Source organism: Phodopus roborovskii, unplaced genomic scaffold (assembly GCF_943737965.1).
Source record: "Phodopus roborovskii unplaced genomic scaffold, PHOROB, whole genome shotgun sequence".
NCBI lineage: Eukaryota > Metazoa > Chordata > Mammalia > Rodentia > Cricetidae > Phodopus > Phodopus roborovskii.
The window spans coordinates 56,020,069-56,035,310 of NW_026126480.1; the positions used below are offsets into that span (position 1 = coordinate 56,020,069).

General features: G+C 55.2%; 2 protein-coding genes across 4 annotated transcripts in view; one reads left to right on the forward strand and one right to left on the reverse strand.

Moving 5' to 3' along the window:
* The window catches only part of Flrt1 (fibronectin leucine rich transmembrane protein 1), a 73,204-nt gene extending 62,825 nt beyond the window's left edge, over positions 1-10,379 (reverse strand). For both annotated transcript variants that reach the window (XR_007835053.1, XM_051193839.1), the window contains exon 1: positions 10,149-10,379. The gene's annotated coding sequence lies outside the window, so the exon portion shown is untranslated. The remainder of the gene's footprint in view (positions 1-10,148) is intronic.
* The window catches only part of Macrod1 (mono-ADP ribosylhydrolase 1), a 144,317-nt gene that overhangs the window by 101,274 nt on the left and 27,801 nt on the right, over positions 1-15,242 (forward strand). The gene's annotated exons all lie outside the window — the stretch shown is intronic.

Here is a 15,242-nt window from a genome sequence, read left to right on the forward strand (position 1 = left end):
CCACATATGTTCCATGAATACGGACGGACGGACGGACGGACGGACACACACACACTTTCACACTTTTAAAAAATAATTAAAAATCAGCCAATTATTGGTGGACCATGCCTTTAATCCCAGCAATTGGGAGGGAGAGGTAGGAGGATCTCTTGAGTTCAAGGTCTGCAGAGAGTTCCAAGACAGCCAGGGCTACAGAGAGAAACTCTGTCTCGAAAAACCATAAAATAATAATAATAAATTAAAGGGAGCAATCATCTATGGATCAACTAATGAATGTCAAATTCAGTGCCACAGGAGCCAGAGGGGGGAAAGGAGGAGGGGCCTGGCCACTGAACCTAAGGCCTGCCAAACTGCTGGGGGGAGGAGGCAAGAAATCTAGTTTCTCATGGGTCAGTCAGGTAGGGCTTCCTGCAGGAGGTGTCCTGCATGGCTGGCTGTGGTGGGAAGCACACAGTTGAGGACTGATAGGTGACAGTCATACTTGAGGGGAGATGCAGAAAGGAGGTAAGACCATGGGGTCAGCCAGAGCCAGGCGGGGCAGGCCTGAAAGGCCAGGCTCAAAGTTTTGGACTCAATTCCAGAAGTCTTGGAGCCAGCAAGTGATGGCTTGAATTAGACATTTTAAAAAACATCTGGCCCTGCCTGGGAGGATGAGAAGGGGCAGGGATGAGTGGCCATCTGCAGGGTGCTCAGGCCTTCCTGACACCAAAGCCCAGCCTAAGCCTGCTGGGAGTGTGTGAGGGTGACTTGGGCCAGAGGAGCTCCCACACCTACCCTCTACACCCAACATGCCTGACAGCCCCAGGGCACTGTCACACCTTAGCACAGGAGCTCCCACGCCTACCCTCTACACCCAACATGCCTGACAGCCCCAGGGCACTGTCACACCTTAGCACAGGGCCACTTTGGGCCTAGCTCTACCCATCTTTGTGCAGTCACCTCTGTGAGCCTGTTTCCCAGCTGACAAGAAGGGAAGGGCATGGGTGTCTGCCCTCCTTAGAACCTTTATGCCAGCTTGGTTTGTTTTCTGGTGATTTGATTTTGAGGTCCCATCCTCCCCCCAACCCTAGTCTGACAATAAGTTGCAAACTAGAAGGTTCTGCAAGAAATGACCCTGTCCTGGGCTTCTTCGCTGTGGAAGGGAGGGCTAAGAAGGAAAGGAAGGTGTGCCTTTGAGGCCAAAGCCATGCTGAGAGAAATCACACACACACACACACACACACACACACACACACACACACACACACACACACACACACACCGCCATGCTGGATTAGATGTAATGAGGTGTATGCCCACAGAGTGGTACAGCCCAAAGAAAGAGCATGGCCAGCATAACTACTATCGCTTTGCTAGCTGTGATTTCCTTCCCACCACTCACAGAGGGGCGCCTGAATTTTGGTCCTCAGAGATGCAGTGATTTGCACTACACAGCCACACCTCTGGCTAGCTATGGTGTTATGAGGCCCCCTATGACTCTCTGAGACCCTAGTGTGTCTTCTTAAAAGCCAATAGGGCTGTCACTGTCCAGCCCCTATGTCTGAGCTGAAGGAGAGGCAGAATGAAGCTCCCTGGAGCCCCAAGTGCCACAGCCATGCATGGATTAGCTTGCCAACAGAGAGGACCCTAGTGCCATCAGCGCTCCAAAGACTCAGCTCCACCCCCTGCTGTGCCCAGTCAGCTGCACCTCAGTGGGACCTGCTCCCCCAGTCTGGAACTAGGTCCCCAAAGAGATCTAGCAGCCAGGGTGAGTGTGGTGCATCCCCATGAGAGCTGCCCAGCAGCCCAGCTTGGGCTGCAGAAACCGGCAGAGTAAATAATGACATTTCCCCCTCTTCTCGCTCTTCGCCCCTTTCCCTTCCACAAATAAATTATCAACATGCCCAGGTCCCGGCGGAGCGGAGCATATCGCAGGGAACAATGAAAAAGCTTTTAATAGGATTCCAGGAGCTGCAGCCACTCGCTCACCACCCTAATGGAGATTGCTCTGTGACCGCAGGCCACCAGCGCCCTCCCTGGGCCCTTGCTGCCCAGCTCCTCCCTAGGGCATCAGTAGTGGCACAGCCCAGCTGAGCCACCTGCTGATGTCACAGGCCAGTGACGTCCTCAGCAGAATGAACATTCCCCCCCCACCTGGCCCTGGGCCTACTCTCCTCTCAGGATCACACCTCAGGCTGTCCCCTCTATGAATGATGGCCTTTGCTGTTCTGCCACCACACGCCTCTCCTTTGTGAGGCTAAAAGTGTGTTAAATGACACCATTGCCTCTGAGGGCACACAGTGGGGCCTCAGGGCAGAAGACTGAACCTGAAGAGGGCAGACACAAGACTCAGTTGCCAGAGGAGATTGTTCTAAAGATCTGGGCATGTGCCCCACTATGGCAGACACAGATCTGTCAAGAGGGAATGTGCACACCTTTAATCCCAGCACTGGGGAGGCAGAGGCAGGGGGATCTCTGTGAGCTCAAGGCCAGCCTGGTCTACAGAGGGAGTGCCAGGGCAGCCAGGACTGTTTCACAGAGAAACCCTGACTGGAACAAACAGAAAAAAGGGGTGGGGGGCGTCAACACTGGTGCCCTCAGTGTGTGCCTCAGTCTCCCCCACCTGTCCTTGTGAAGGACCCGGACAGAGACTAAGTACTCCTCAATAAAAATACTGTTGTCTCTCTGCCTCTTTGTGGCCTTGCACAATTAACTCTACTGCTTTGTGCCTTAATTTACCCCCAGGACACTATCATTCCATCACATATTGAAGGGAAACAGAGCATGCACTGTGAGTCATATATGGCTGTGTGACCTTGGTCTGGTCACTTTCTCTGCCTGAGCCTCGGCTTTCTCCTCTGTAAAATGGGGCAGTTGTGATCCTTGGGGAGGGTCTACACTCTGTGGAGTCTCTCAGTGTGGTACTTTGGGGTTACACAATGTATACAGTAAGCGCTCAGTGATGGAAGCTTGCCAGGACCCAACACTTAGAAGATACCCAATAGACCCAGCAGGGTCTCTACTGACCCCAGGGAGCCATCCTCAGCAAAGTGTGACATATGAGCTCCACACTCTGCTTCCCACAAACTAGCTCTGTCCCCTGTCATGTCCTCAGGGCGATGCCTGCCTCTTTTCCTCATGACTGAGTCCCATCTGTCCTGCTATGTGCCACCTCTGGGTGCCAGGCCCCAGGAGCTCAGCAAATGCCCCATGGGCTCACCTACTGTTGTGGAGACTGGAGGCCAGGCCTGTGGAGCCCTAGGGGAGGTCAGTGTCCTGGCACTGCACTTGGCATGGTGTGGCCTGTCGCATGAGTTCAGGAGCCTCTAGTTTCCACCATGTTCTCAAATAGGCCTACAACATAAGGTCTTTGTACTAATCCCAAACGTGTGCCTGGTTGTTCCATTTTATTGGTGTGGAGACTGAGGCATAGAGATAGGACGTAGGGTATCCAGGGCACTCGGCTGGCTGGTAACAGGGAGGATTTGAACTCAAGGCCGGTGCCCAGCACTGTTACTCCACTCCCTGGCTGGGTGGCAGTAGACCCTTCAATGTCGCCTTGGATAATGTTTGTCTTTGCTCTGTGTCTCGCTCCATCTCTCTTCTCAGTAGGAAGCAAGCAGAAGCTTTTCAGGCCAGAGTGTCCTGGAAACTGAGTTGGGGTACTTCCCAGGCCCTCACTAACCCAAGCCTGAGGGGTAGTCTGAGGGCTCAGAGTCGCAGAGCTGATGGTGGCATTGGGGCCCTTGGAGGCGTGGTTGTCTAGCTGTAGTGGGGAAAGTAAGACAGATTGTGTGGGTGTGCCCCGCCGGCCTCCCTGTGACTTGGTTTGTGGTCTATGTGGTACAACCTCAATGAAGTGGGAAAAGGCTCTCAAGACCCCTGCCAGCGCCCTGCTCACCGTTCTGTGGGCACACAGCCCTGCCTGCTGCCCACATGATCACCCACTTGCTCTCAGAGCCTCTTAGGCTGTTTCGAGGACCCCACTCTGGCATCTTTGTATTGACAGGCCCAAGATGTAAAGATAGAGTCGCTGTCCCAGGCAGGGAGGGCAGTGACCAAGGCAGCACAGTGAGGGCCGGGGGGAAGAGCTGCCTGCAACAGAGAGTGAGGTAGCTCACTCCTCAGAGCTGGGACGGGCCAGCTCAGGGAAACAGGAAGGTACGCAAGAGTGTGCATGTAAAGGCAAGTGTGATCGTCCAAGAAACATAAACCTGGACATACCTGTCTCATGTTCCTGACCTGGGCGCACATGTCCTATGTTCCTGACCTGGCCTTGGGGCTGGGACTTGACCAAACTCCACCCACAAACCACCAGTCTGAGAAAAGGAGCAAGGGAGGGAGGGTCCCCCCTAACCCCCCTCCTAACCCCAGCAGTGGCTATGGGCCATTTCAGGAGTTCAGCTACACCCCCATGATCCTCCGTAACCTGCCATAACCCTGGAGTAGGATGCTTACCTACCCAAAGTCACATTTCCTAAATCCAAGGTCTGACCATAGGCTGCAGCTAGACAGATCCCCACATGTGACCTAGGACCCAAGGCCATGTGTCCTTTGAGCAGGTCAGTCTGGTGGCCTGCTCTGAACTCACCGTAGGCAGGTTGGACCTTCTACTGACAGCCACACACAGAGCCCTAAAGTAAGCATTCACTCGACAGCCTTGCATAGAACCCTGAGAGCCAGCAGTGAGCATGGTACCCAGGGCCCTGCCCTGTGCCACCCCTCACCTTTGCACAGGCCCTTGGGTGCCATCTGCACCCTCAGGTCACTGCAGCCTCATCTTCCTTCCCCTGCTCTTCCAGGTAGCCCTTGGAACACTGTCTCCAGGAAAAGCCCATCCTGGCACTGACATTTTCCTGAGAGGCATTTTCCCAGGCATCACTTGGGGGGTGGGGAGGGGAGAGGCTATGGGGGACAGGTTCTACAAGAGCAATCTGCCTCTGTAGATAAATGCTGCTTCCTCCGAAGTCATCCCCTTTTCTTCTCTCCTCCTCTAGCTCTTGTGAGTGATCCCTCCTTTTTGTTCTTTCTTTCTTTCTTTTTTTTTTTTTTTTTTTCTTTTTTTTTACAGTTTGCTAAATCTGTTGTAATCTGGTGCCAACAATTAATTCAGGCAGAAGGAGGGGAAAGGGAATGGGAAAAAGATACCTCCACAGGAGCAGCCTCTCCAGCCACACTGGCAGAAGCAGCCCAGGCTAGTTACCCCAGCATCAGTCCACCTCCCTGCCCTCACCACAAAGCCTGATGCTCTGGGCCCCAGCCACAGATGCCTGGGTTCTGTGCTCTGCCTGGGAGGCAGTGTCCCCTAGTGGTTAGCTGAGCCCTGCACAGCTGAGACCTGGTACCTCAGAAGACCTCTCTGCTGCCTTCTCCCTTGGCCTGCACCCTAATCCTGCTTCTCTGTCCAGCTCCCCTTCCCAGGATCCCTTTTATCACTCGCTGCCTTAGTTCCATATCATGACCACTGCCCTCTGTCACAGATAAACCCAGCAAGTCCTGCAGATGAATACACAGCTTTCAGGGAACACATCAGGCTGAAGCCCTGAATGGACCAGCCTGGGCATTCCCTGGAGAGGAATATCAAGACAAGTCATAAGCTCCAGTCCCCATGCAAACGCCTGAGGTCACCTGCCAAGGAGTCTGAAGGCAGCCCTGTTCTTCTGCCCATAAGTTTCTCATTCCTGTCCTTCCTCTAGTTCACCCTTCCTAGCCTCCCTCGGACACACCCTCCCCAGAAGCCTCCTTCACTGAGCCTTCCAGCTTGGGGGTGCATGATTGAGGCCCCACACTTGGCTACCAGGTAGCCCAGGGAACTGGGTTTTGTTATCATTATTGTTTTGAGACAGGGGCTCTCCCTGAGGAGTCCTGGCTGACCTTGAACTATGTAGCCCATGCTACCTGGAATTTTCTGAAATCCTCTTGACTCAGCCTCCCGAATGGTAGGTTTACAGACATGTGCCATCATGCCCAGCTTTGAGACTGCCTTTTCTATTTGTTTATTTTTTAGAAGAGTCTCACTATGCAGCTCTGGCTGCTCTGAAACTCACAGGAAGGACTCTTGTCCCAGAGCCCAAGGCTAGCCTCAATTCTCCTAAGTAAGTGAATGAATGAAAGAATGAATGAATGACCTGGAAAGAAGGGAATAAGAACAGAGGAATGGAGGTGTCTTAGTCTCAACCTCCCTTCCCTGGGACATCCCCAAAGTCCTCTCCCCATGCTCCCTACCTCAGGCTCTGTGGAGTGAGGACACACACAAACCCCCACAGTGGAAGCCCCAGAGCTAGGGCTGTGGTGAATCCAGCAAATATATTCCACAAAGCAAGTAGAAGCCCCAGAACCCTGACATCATCTTGAGAGTGATGAACCCTGGGGAGCATCTAGGCTCTGGGGGCCACAGGCAAGAGGCAGTAAACAGAATCCTCCCGGCACACAGGCAAACACAAGCCTGCACAGGGACAGCTATCCAGGACCCTCTGTGGTCAAGCTGCTGCCCAGGAACACCAGGCTAGCCAGGGGTAGCAGTATGATGGAGGTGCTGTTCTTTCCTTTGTCCACGCCGACCAACCAGTCTGCCTCTCCTAAGCCCTCAACAGTACAGAGTGACCTCACCCTATAGCAAATGTCAGAATGCAGCTGCCCAGGCCCAGGACAGAGCCAGAACTGACAAGTCAATCTGGGTTCTAGGGGAGGTATGCCCTGGCATAGATACAAGAGCAACACCCAGGGCTGAGTCTCACACTACCCACACCCATCCAGAGTCCTGCGCTCTCTCTGCTGGAAGGCTAAGACTAGCAAAGTTTCCCTACTGTCCAGGGAAGCCTTAGGACCCTCAGCCATGCCTACACCCTCACAAAGCACAGCTCATGAAGGGCCTAACTTGAAACCCCTCTTGTTGCTCTTGGATCTTCCCACTGTTACTTGGACTGTGAGGTACTGATGGAGAAAGCCCTTGCCAGCAAGAGGCGCTGGTGACTGTGATAGGGGATCTAGTAGTCCTGTCTGCTTCCACGGGGCCTAAAGAAGCTAATTATAAGTACAGGCCCACAGCGAAGGAAGGAATGGACTACAGGGGATCCATGTTACTAGGCATGAACTCTGCTGGAGACCAGCAAATTTTACCTCATGGTGGGTGCCCCAAAATAGGCTCTGTTATTGCCACACTTCCAGGATGAGAGAACCCAGGGCCACAAATGTCAGTCTTGCTGAAGGCCAGCTGGCTAGACAAAGGAGTCCTCCCCAGGAAACACCTAGGTCCTCAGGACCCTGAGCCAGCATCCCAGTGTTCCAGGGACATAATCAACTCGTATGACAAGATGTTTGATGTCATTTCCAGATCCTGGAATGAGCCAGCCCACCAGGACACCTCCTGGCACAGCCCCTGGAAAGTCCTATCTCCAAGATCAGGCCACTTTGCAGTCCTGACTAAGGTGCTAAGATTCAGCTAGGAAGGGGTGGCCAACAGGTCGCCAAACCCTAAGGGGCATTCAGTGAAGCCCCTGCCCAGCTCCCTGCCACTGTGGCTACCTGTAAGCCACCTGCCTGCACAGAAGGTGGCTATGCCCAGCTATCCCCAGGGGCCTGGTTATCAACATTCCCTTCCACCAAAGCTTCTACTTTTGTGTTGTTTTGTTATTTTCAGGACAGGGTTTCTCTGTGTAGGCCTGACTGTCCTGGAACTCACTCAGTAGACCAGGCTGGCCTCAAACCCCCAGATCTGCCTGTCTCTGCCTCCTGTGTGCTAGGATTAAAGGTGTGTGTCACCATGCTTGTCTAAACATCTACTTCAAGTTAGCCACTGCTCTGGGCCTCTGGAGGCAGGCAGCCAGCTCAAGGCCAGCTTCGTATCTCTTAGACACCTGAGGATCAGGTCCACCTAGTCCTCCAGGCCCTCTGACTAACTCTAGACTGACATCACTTTCCCAGGCTTTTTTGTGTGCTGTCCTCCCCTACTCTCTCATTCTCAGTGTCACAGTGCCCATCCCTCCTCACAGATCGTGGCTATACCTTCCTTGACTTGACAGGCAGGTTCCCAGAAGGGAGGCTGCAGGCCTGGATACATGTGTAGCAAAGTAGCACAGGCTGGGCCACTAGATTTCAGCCTGTGTAGAGCTGAGTCTCCAGGCCAAACCTACCTGTAAAGCCTTGGCAGCAGGTGAATGGTGAAGAGGCCCTCCTGCCTCTGCTTCCTCCCTCTAAACAACCCAAGTGATCTCCCAGGGGCTTCGTGGGGCTCTGAGGGAGACACAGTGGCTAAGGGCCAGCATGTAGCTAGAGGAATCTGGCCCCTTAATCTTCCAATATCTCTACAGATACCTACTCTGCCCTTACAGACCTCTGAGCCCAAGAGCAGAGCCATTAAAGACTTGTAAAGTAGTCCCTGTCCCCCAATTAAGGTCCAGGAAGTAGTTATAACAGGCCATTTATAACAGGAATAAAAATACTGAGGTGTATGGAGGTAGAAGGATTTGCAGCCAAGGTGTTGGACAGTATTGATGCATGGACCCTAGTAACGACATGGACTAAGCCTAGGTGAAGTCAGGCCTGCCATCATCTTCGTGTGGGCTGCAGAGTCTACCCTGCCTGGCTTCCACTCTGCTGGGGAGGTTCTGCCTTAATCTTTCTGAGAACTGAGGTGGGATGTGCATACCTAGTTTCTCCAACCCCTTCCTCTCTCCCCTACACACACACTCAAAAAGCAAGCCTGTCTCACCTCCCCCCTGGCCTATAGCCCTTCAACCTCAGCTCCTGCCCCTCAGACCTCCCAGGGACCCTCTCAGCCAACCTAGCTAGGCAGCAACTCATCCCAGGCCTGGCAGCCTGGGCCATTTCCATTTTAAACCTTCAGAGGAAGCCCTGAGCAGTCGCCCACGGCAGGCACCAGCTGACAGGTGATGTTTGTGCCTCTCCTCCTGGGGCTGGCAGGAAGACACGCAGTTGGCTTTCAACTCTAGAAACCTGAGCCTGGAGCCCCTCTGTGCAGCCGCCTTCCCCGGTGTTGGCAGGGAGAGGAGCCCCAGCCCACATCCCTCTGCCAGGAGCGGCGGAGGTCCTGGGTCCTGCCTTGCCCACGCCCCCTCTCCTACCCAGACAGCCTCCCCCAACTCCTAAGCTACCTAGAGGTGGGGAAGGGTGGGGCTGGTCTCCATCCTCCAAAGGATGCAAGGGCGGAGATGAGGCAAGGGTGGACCTTGTCACCCCTCACCTCTATTCCTGTGCCTTAGCTTTATTTATTCACATCAGACCTTTCACTTGAGCCTCCGGGGCCTGGCATACCCCAGCTGAGCTGTGTTCGCTCTTAACCACACGCCCGGGAGAGCCTGGAAGCCCTCCCGGGGCCCCAGGAAGCCTGGAGCAGCTCCCTGATGTCGCTGCTGCTTCACAACTTTGTCCTCCCCAGAGAGCTCTGATCTACCACGGCTCCCTGCAGCTGGGCAACAACGCTCCCCAGCCTTCCGCCCCTGGGCCTCGGATCCCCACGAGGAGGGGCGTGCTCGCGGTCTGTTGCCTCCTTGTCTAGGGAGCTTGGGGGTGGGGGACCCTGCGTGCGCCCCCAGCCCGTTAGTCTCTCTGTTCCACCTTTGCAGTCGCCAGGTGCACAGTCTCAGCCCCCGCCAGCATCAGGCTGCCAGTCCACAGCGCGCGCAGGGAGGGAAGTTGGAGGCTGCCTATGCCCCCCTTGAAGTCGTTTTAAAAATAAAACCTCGCTCTAACCGTGACTCACGCGGCTAGTGGGGACAGGAACGCGGCGCCGGGGCCGGCCGGCTGCCCTCGCCGCACGCGCCCCTCACCCTCCTTTTCCCGGGTGCCGGGCAGGAGCAGGGACTGACCTGCTCAACCCGGCATCCCCCTCGGGCCCGGTCGACATCCCTCCCGGGCGCAGCCAGGGCTCGGCTCTGGGCTGCAAGCGAGCCCCCGCCCTTTCCAGCCTCCGCTCCCTGGAGCGGAGCCGCGGACCGCGAACCCCGCGCCTCCCCGCGGCGGGGCCAGCACCACCCGCGCTGGGCTGTCGACTCCCGACCCCTCTACACCCCGAATCCCAAAAGATGTACGTCTCCCGCCACACCGGACCGACTCGGGCGGCGAGATCCGGCCCGATGCGTGCAGCGCGGCCCCCGCCCCGCGCGCCCCAGTGCCCCGTCCCGACCCCCGGCCCGCGCAGCTTGCCTTACCTGCGCAGCAGCCGGGGAGGCGGGTCTCCTCGGGAAACTTTGCGGCGACGGCTGGAGCCTCAGGGGTTATTCCAAGAAGCGGGCGGGAGCCCCAGCCGGAGGGCACCTAGGGGGACCTGGGAGAGGAGCCCCCGGTGCGCGACGGAGCTCTGTGGCGGGCCCGGGGCGCGGGGCGCGCGGCGGCGCATCTGCCCGGCGAAGCGGCGAGAGGAGTGCGCGGGGTAGCGCGGGGTGGCGCCGGGCGGCGGGGTGCGTGTACACGGGCGGGTGCGCTCCGCAGGGCGAGGGCAGCGGCGGCGGCGGCGAGCTGGGTGCAGGGAAGCAGGCTGTGCGGCCGCCTCTCCCCTCGCGGCGGCGGCGGCGGCGGCGGGGCTGTGCGTGCAGCGCGGAGCGGGGAGGGCGGGAGCGGAGAGGGAGGCGGCGGGCGGGGAGGAGGCGGCGGGGGCGGGGGCGCCGCGCTGCGCACTGGCCGGCGGGACCCGGAGCGGGAGGCTGCGCCGCCGCGCGGGGATTCTGGCCCAGCCCGGGAGAAACGGCGTCCGCGCGTTCCCCTCCTCCAAGCCTCAGCTAAAATGTCTGGGATGGGGGGCGGGGGAAGACGAGTTGGGGAGCTGATTCCGCCCCCCAGGGACTAGGGGGAGGGAAGCTCCCAACACCAATCTCCAAGGCTGGAGGAAAGGTGTCGAGAAAAAGGGATTCTGGAAGGGTGTCAAGAAAAAGGGGTTCTGGTTCAGGTACCTCCTCCCCCCACATCGATCCTCTCAGCACCCACTCATTCATCTATTCATATTCATTCATTCTTCTGTCCACTTGAGCATTCATTCACAAACAGAACCCACCGCCTACTCTGCGAGCTCAGGTAACTCCAATTTCTCTCTCTGCCAGGTGCCCCTTCTGGCTCAGACCACCACTCGCTTGCAGCCCCTCCTGCACAGGCCCTCTCTAAACCCTTTGCTTTTCTGAGTATGGGGGCTAGATTGGGTTAGATGCCCTCTTCCCCTCCCCAAAGGCTAACCTTTGAACAACTTAGGTACCCTCTCTAACCCTGTTGGGAGCATTAGCCACTGGACTTCCGAAGAGTCGAGGAGACCCACAACAGTAACGTGGTCGGGCAGAATTGACACACATTAGGGTCTCAGAGAAAGTTGTTCTGGGGGCCCAAAAGGTGGATGGACCAGACAGTTATTTGTTTGTTTTTTCGAGACAGGGTTTCTCTGTGTAGCTTTGGAGACTGTCCTGGAACTAGCTCTGTAGACCAGGCTGGCCTCGAACTCACAGAGATCCACCTGTCTCTGCCTCCCCAGGGCCACCAATGCCCGGCGACCAGACAGTTATTTAGCAGGGAGAATACCCAGATGTTGCAATGGGAACACTAACATCTCCCACTGTCCAGCCTCACCTGCCTGGTGCAAAATTTGTCACCTTGTGACAGACTTGGGTTGCCCCTTCAGACTTAGTTTCCCCTTTGGTGCTAGCTACTCTTGAGTGAGTCCCTTACTCTGCTTAGACCACGTGTGAGTTTCCCCACAGCTCCCAGGCCCACCCCTAGGCCTCCAAAATCTGGGGCTTCTCCCAGCAGACCCACTCCAATGTATTCAACCCCACCATCCCAACTCTAGAACCTTCCACAAGTCCAGCCCAACCTACACTTTGTTGCCTCCCAAGGCTTCCCAGGCCAACCTTCCCTTGAGATGCCCACCATCACCCCTGAGGGAGGGTTTGCTGCCTGCTTTCTTGCTCTCCTGAACCACTTCCCGGGCTGCCTGGGGCCTGGTGGAGTTTGGCCACCTCTGCCCCCTGCCCCCAGTGCTGTGCTTGCCCTTCCCACCCCTCCTCTTCACCTCACAGCTCCCCGCCCTCCTTCCCTGGATTTGCACTCAATTCACTGAGCAGCTATTTTTTTCTCCCAATTTTTATTTATCGCCCAAACAGCATTATACCGACAATAAAGAAAGGAAAAGAAATCACCCACAATGCCACCTCCCTGTGGCGTCAACAGCTCCCTCCTCTGCTCCCTTCCAGGCTTGTCCAGGCACAAAGCTGGCTATAATTTTCACAGAACTGTGGTTTCCGTTCCGCCTCCCCAGACCCCCAGATGGGCTCTCGGGGCCCCAGGGCTCTGTCTCTATTATCCCTCCATCATGTCACTTAGCATGTGGCTCAGGAACTCTGTGTGTGTGTCTTCCTCTTCTACTAAACCAAAGCCCCCTTTACCTCCCTGCTGCCCCATGTCAGGCACCAGGCTGGCGCCAAGCTAGCCCTTGGCCTTGTACTGGCGTGGAGAGTTTGGATGGAGCTTGACTTGACACATCACACTTGGATTTCAAAACATCACCATCATAATTGTGGCTTTAATGACTGTGTGATGTTCCTCTCAGCTGATAGGCTATAACTCACTTAGCAATATCTCCTGCACAATTCAGGGACTATTGGGGGAAGTCCACTGTGCTGGGTACTACTGCTATACCAGGGTGACCATCATGAACCAGGATGCACTGAATGAAAAGCTGGGATTCTCTGTGTGCAGCACATAGTCATGGCTGAGCAAGAGCTGTCTGCAACAGGCTTCCCCACGTGACCCCAGAGACTAGGGCTAAGTCAGCTGAAGCACCAGAAGGCTTCCTAGGGGCAGTGGTTGTTGTCCTAGGTTTTGAGGGATCTAGGAGAAAGGTTCCAGATCAGGTGCAGCTGGAGCCCACTGCAGCCATGAATGCCGTACTGGGAGTGCCTGGGTGTCACTGAGCAAGAGCTCTTGGCTGGAGCTAGGGGTCAGAGTCAGAGGGACTGTGATGAAGACGATGATGATGGCAGCTAGGCCTGGTGTGCAGGGTCTGGGATATATGGAACTTCACTCTGGAAAAAAAGTAGGGCATCAACCAAAGACTGTAACTCCAGGACAATAAGACTGTCCTCTGAGATCAGGAAATATAGTTTGTTCAGTCAACAAATACTGGCTGAACCATTGCATTCTTTAGGCTACATGAGAACACAGAATAATGGCAACAGATAGAGTTAGTCCTATGAGCTGGGCCCTGGTGGGAGGCTCTCAGCCAGCAACACTTTGTGGCCTCAACCTTGAGCTAGACAAGCCCCAGCTCCTCCACTCCGCTCCGAGGGAGGCAATATCCAGAACAATGTCCTGAAGCTCAGAGTGGGCCCTCCCACTGGGCAGCAAGGTCAGCCTGGCCCTGCCTGCAGCCTCCCCCACCCACCTCCCAGCCACCACCTACTCTCTTAGGGGGTGTGGCTTCTGTCTGCCACCGGATGGTTCAACAGCCAGTGACCCTCAGCACCGTCCCATCCTCCAGTTATGCCTCCAGCTTCTTATGCTAACGGGGCCGTCACACTTCCTATGGCTAATGTGGCGGGTCTGGAAAGATCCTGGGATGCCTTCTACATTGTGAATTGGGGAGATAACTGGACTTGGCAATATTAGACTGTTGTCAGCCAACAGTGGGCCAGTCTTAGCCTTGTTAGATCTGGTCTGGTTAGGGAAGGATAGGATCTTCCCCATGCACATTTCACCCAGCATCATTAGGGACCAACCACCTGGCCTCTCTGGACTCCAGTAATGCCCAGGGCATTCTGGGACATTTACATGGATTTGTGAGTATACAGGCTATACACACTGCTTCAAGAACTCCTGGCTGGCACACCAGCCCTCTCCTTCAAGAAAGGCTTCTGGTCCACATCCCCGCTCCTCTGTCCACTGTGCTTGCTCCTGTACTGCTATTCTGCACAGAAAAGTTCTGTAGACAGGACAGAGGGTTGAAGCTTCTCACAGAAGGCAAGGCAGGGGGCTAAGGGTAGCCCCTGCATCTCAGGTCAGTGTCTCAGAAAGCAAGCCCTTCAGCCTAAGGTAAGGCCCCAGAGAGAGATCCAAGAGCAGCCAGAGGAGAGGCAAAGCCCAGTGGGTTGAGGCAAGCAACTCCCAAAGACAGGTACTGGGGGTCCAGGGGACCTTGAGGAAGGGTCAGGCTAGGGACAGCTGCTGGCCACGACCTATCTACTAAGCTGGCTCTAATGCTGGCCTTTCTGAGCCACCTTATCCCCTAAGACAAGGGTCCTACTTCTATACTCTCTCTTCCCTGCCCAAATGGCTCACCTGCAGACCAGAGCCTGGCTATCTTGTCCCCTGAGTCCCCACCCCTTTCTCCTTCCTTGTTAGGGCTATAAGTGAATGCCATGGCCTGGGAAACTTATAAAGAGAAAGGTTTACTCAATGCAAGGACCTGGATTTATCCTGGTCAGGGGGCCACATCTGGTGTAGGTTTCCTTACTTATAATTCTACAGAGTCCCCATGGTATCATGTGGCAAGACAGAGCAAAGAGCCAGTATATGTCTCTCATCTTCCTTTGTTTGTATATGTTGTTTTGTTTTTGAGACAGAGCCTCATGAAGCCCTGGCAGGCCCTCAACTAGCTATGTGGCCAAGGATGACCTTGAGCCCCTTGATCCTCCTGCCTTTACCTCCCTTACCACACCTGGCTATTTCTCTCTTCTTAAAAAGCCACTAATGGCACCAGGCAGTGGTAGCACGCCTTTAATCCCAGCACTCGGGAGGCAGAAACAGGCAGATCTCTGAGTTCAAGGCCAGCCTGGTCTACAGAGAAAGTTCCAGGACAGTTAGAGCTATACAGAGAAACCCTGTCTCACAAAACTAAAATTTAAATAAAAAATAAAAAGCTACTAATGTTGGGGCTGGGCTATAGTTCAGTGGTAGAGTACTGCTAGCATATCCAAAGCTGAGTTCCATCCTGAACTCCCCGCAGAAAGGGGGGAGGAGAAACACTAATTCCATCATAAGGCTTCCATGACCTCCACTAATACTAATTATAGCCCAGAGACCAGTACCTCTAAATGCCACTTTACAGATTAAGATTTGTTGTTTTTTCTCATGCTGGAGATAGAATCCAGGGTCCTACAGGTGCTAGGCCAGCACCCTACCACAGTGTTATAATTAAACCATGCCCTTGCTTTTGTTTTAAGGTCAAACAAAGGGGACTGGGGAGATGGCTCAGTGGTTAAGAGCACTGGCTGCTCTTCCAGAGGACCTGGGTTCAGTTTCCAGTACCCACATGGCAGCTCACACCT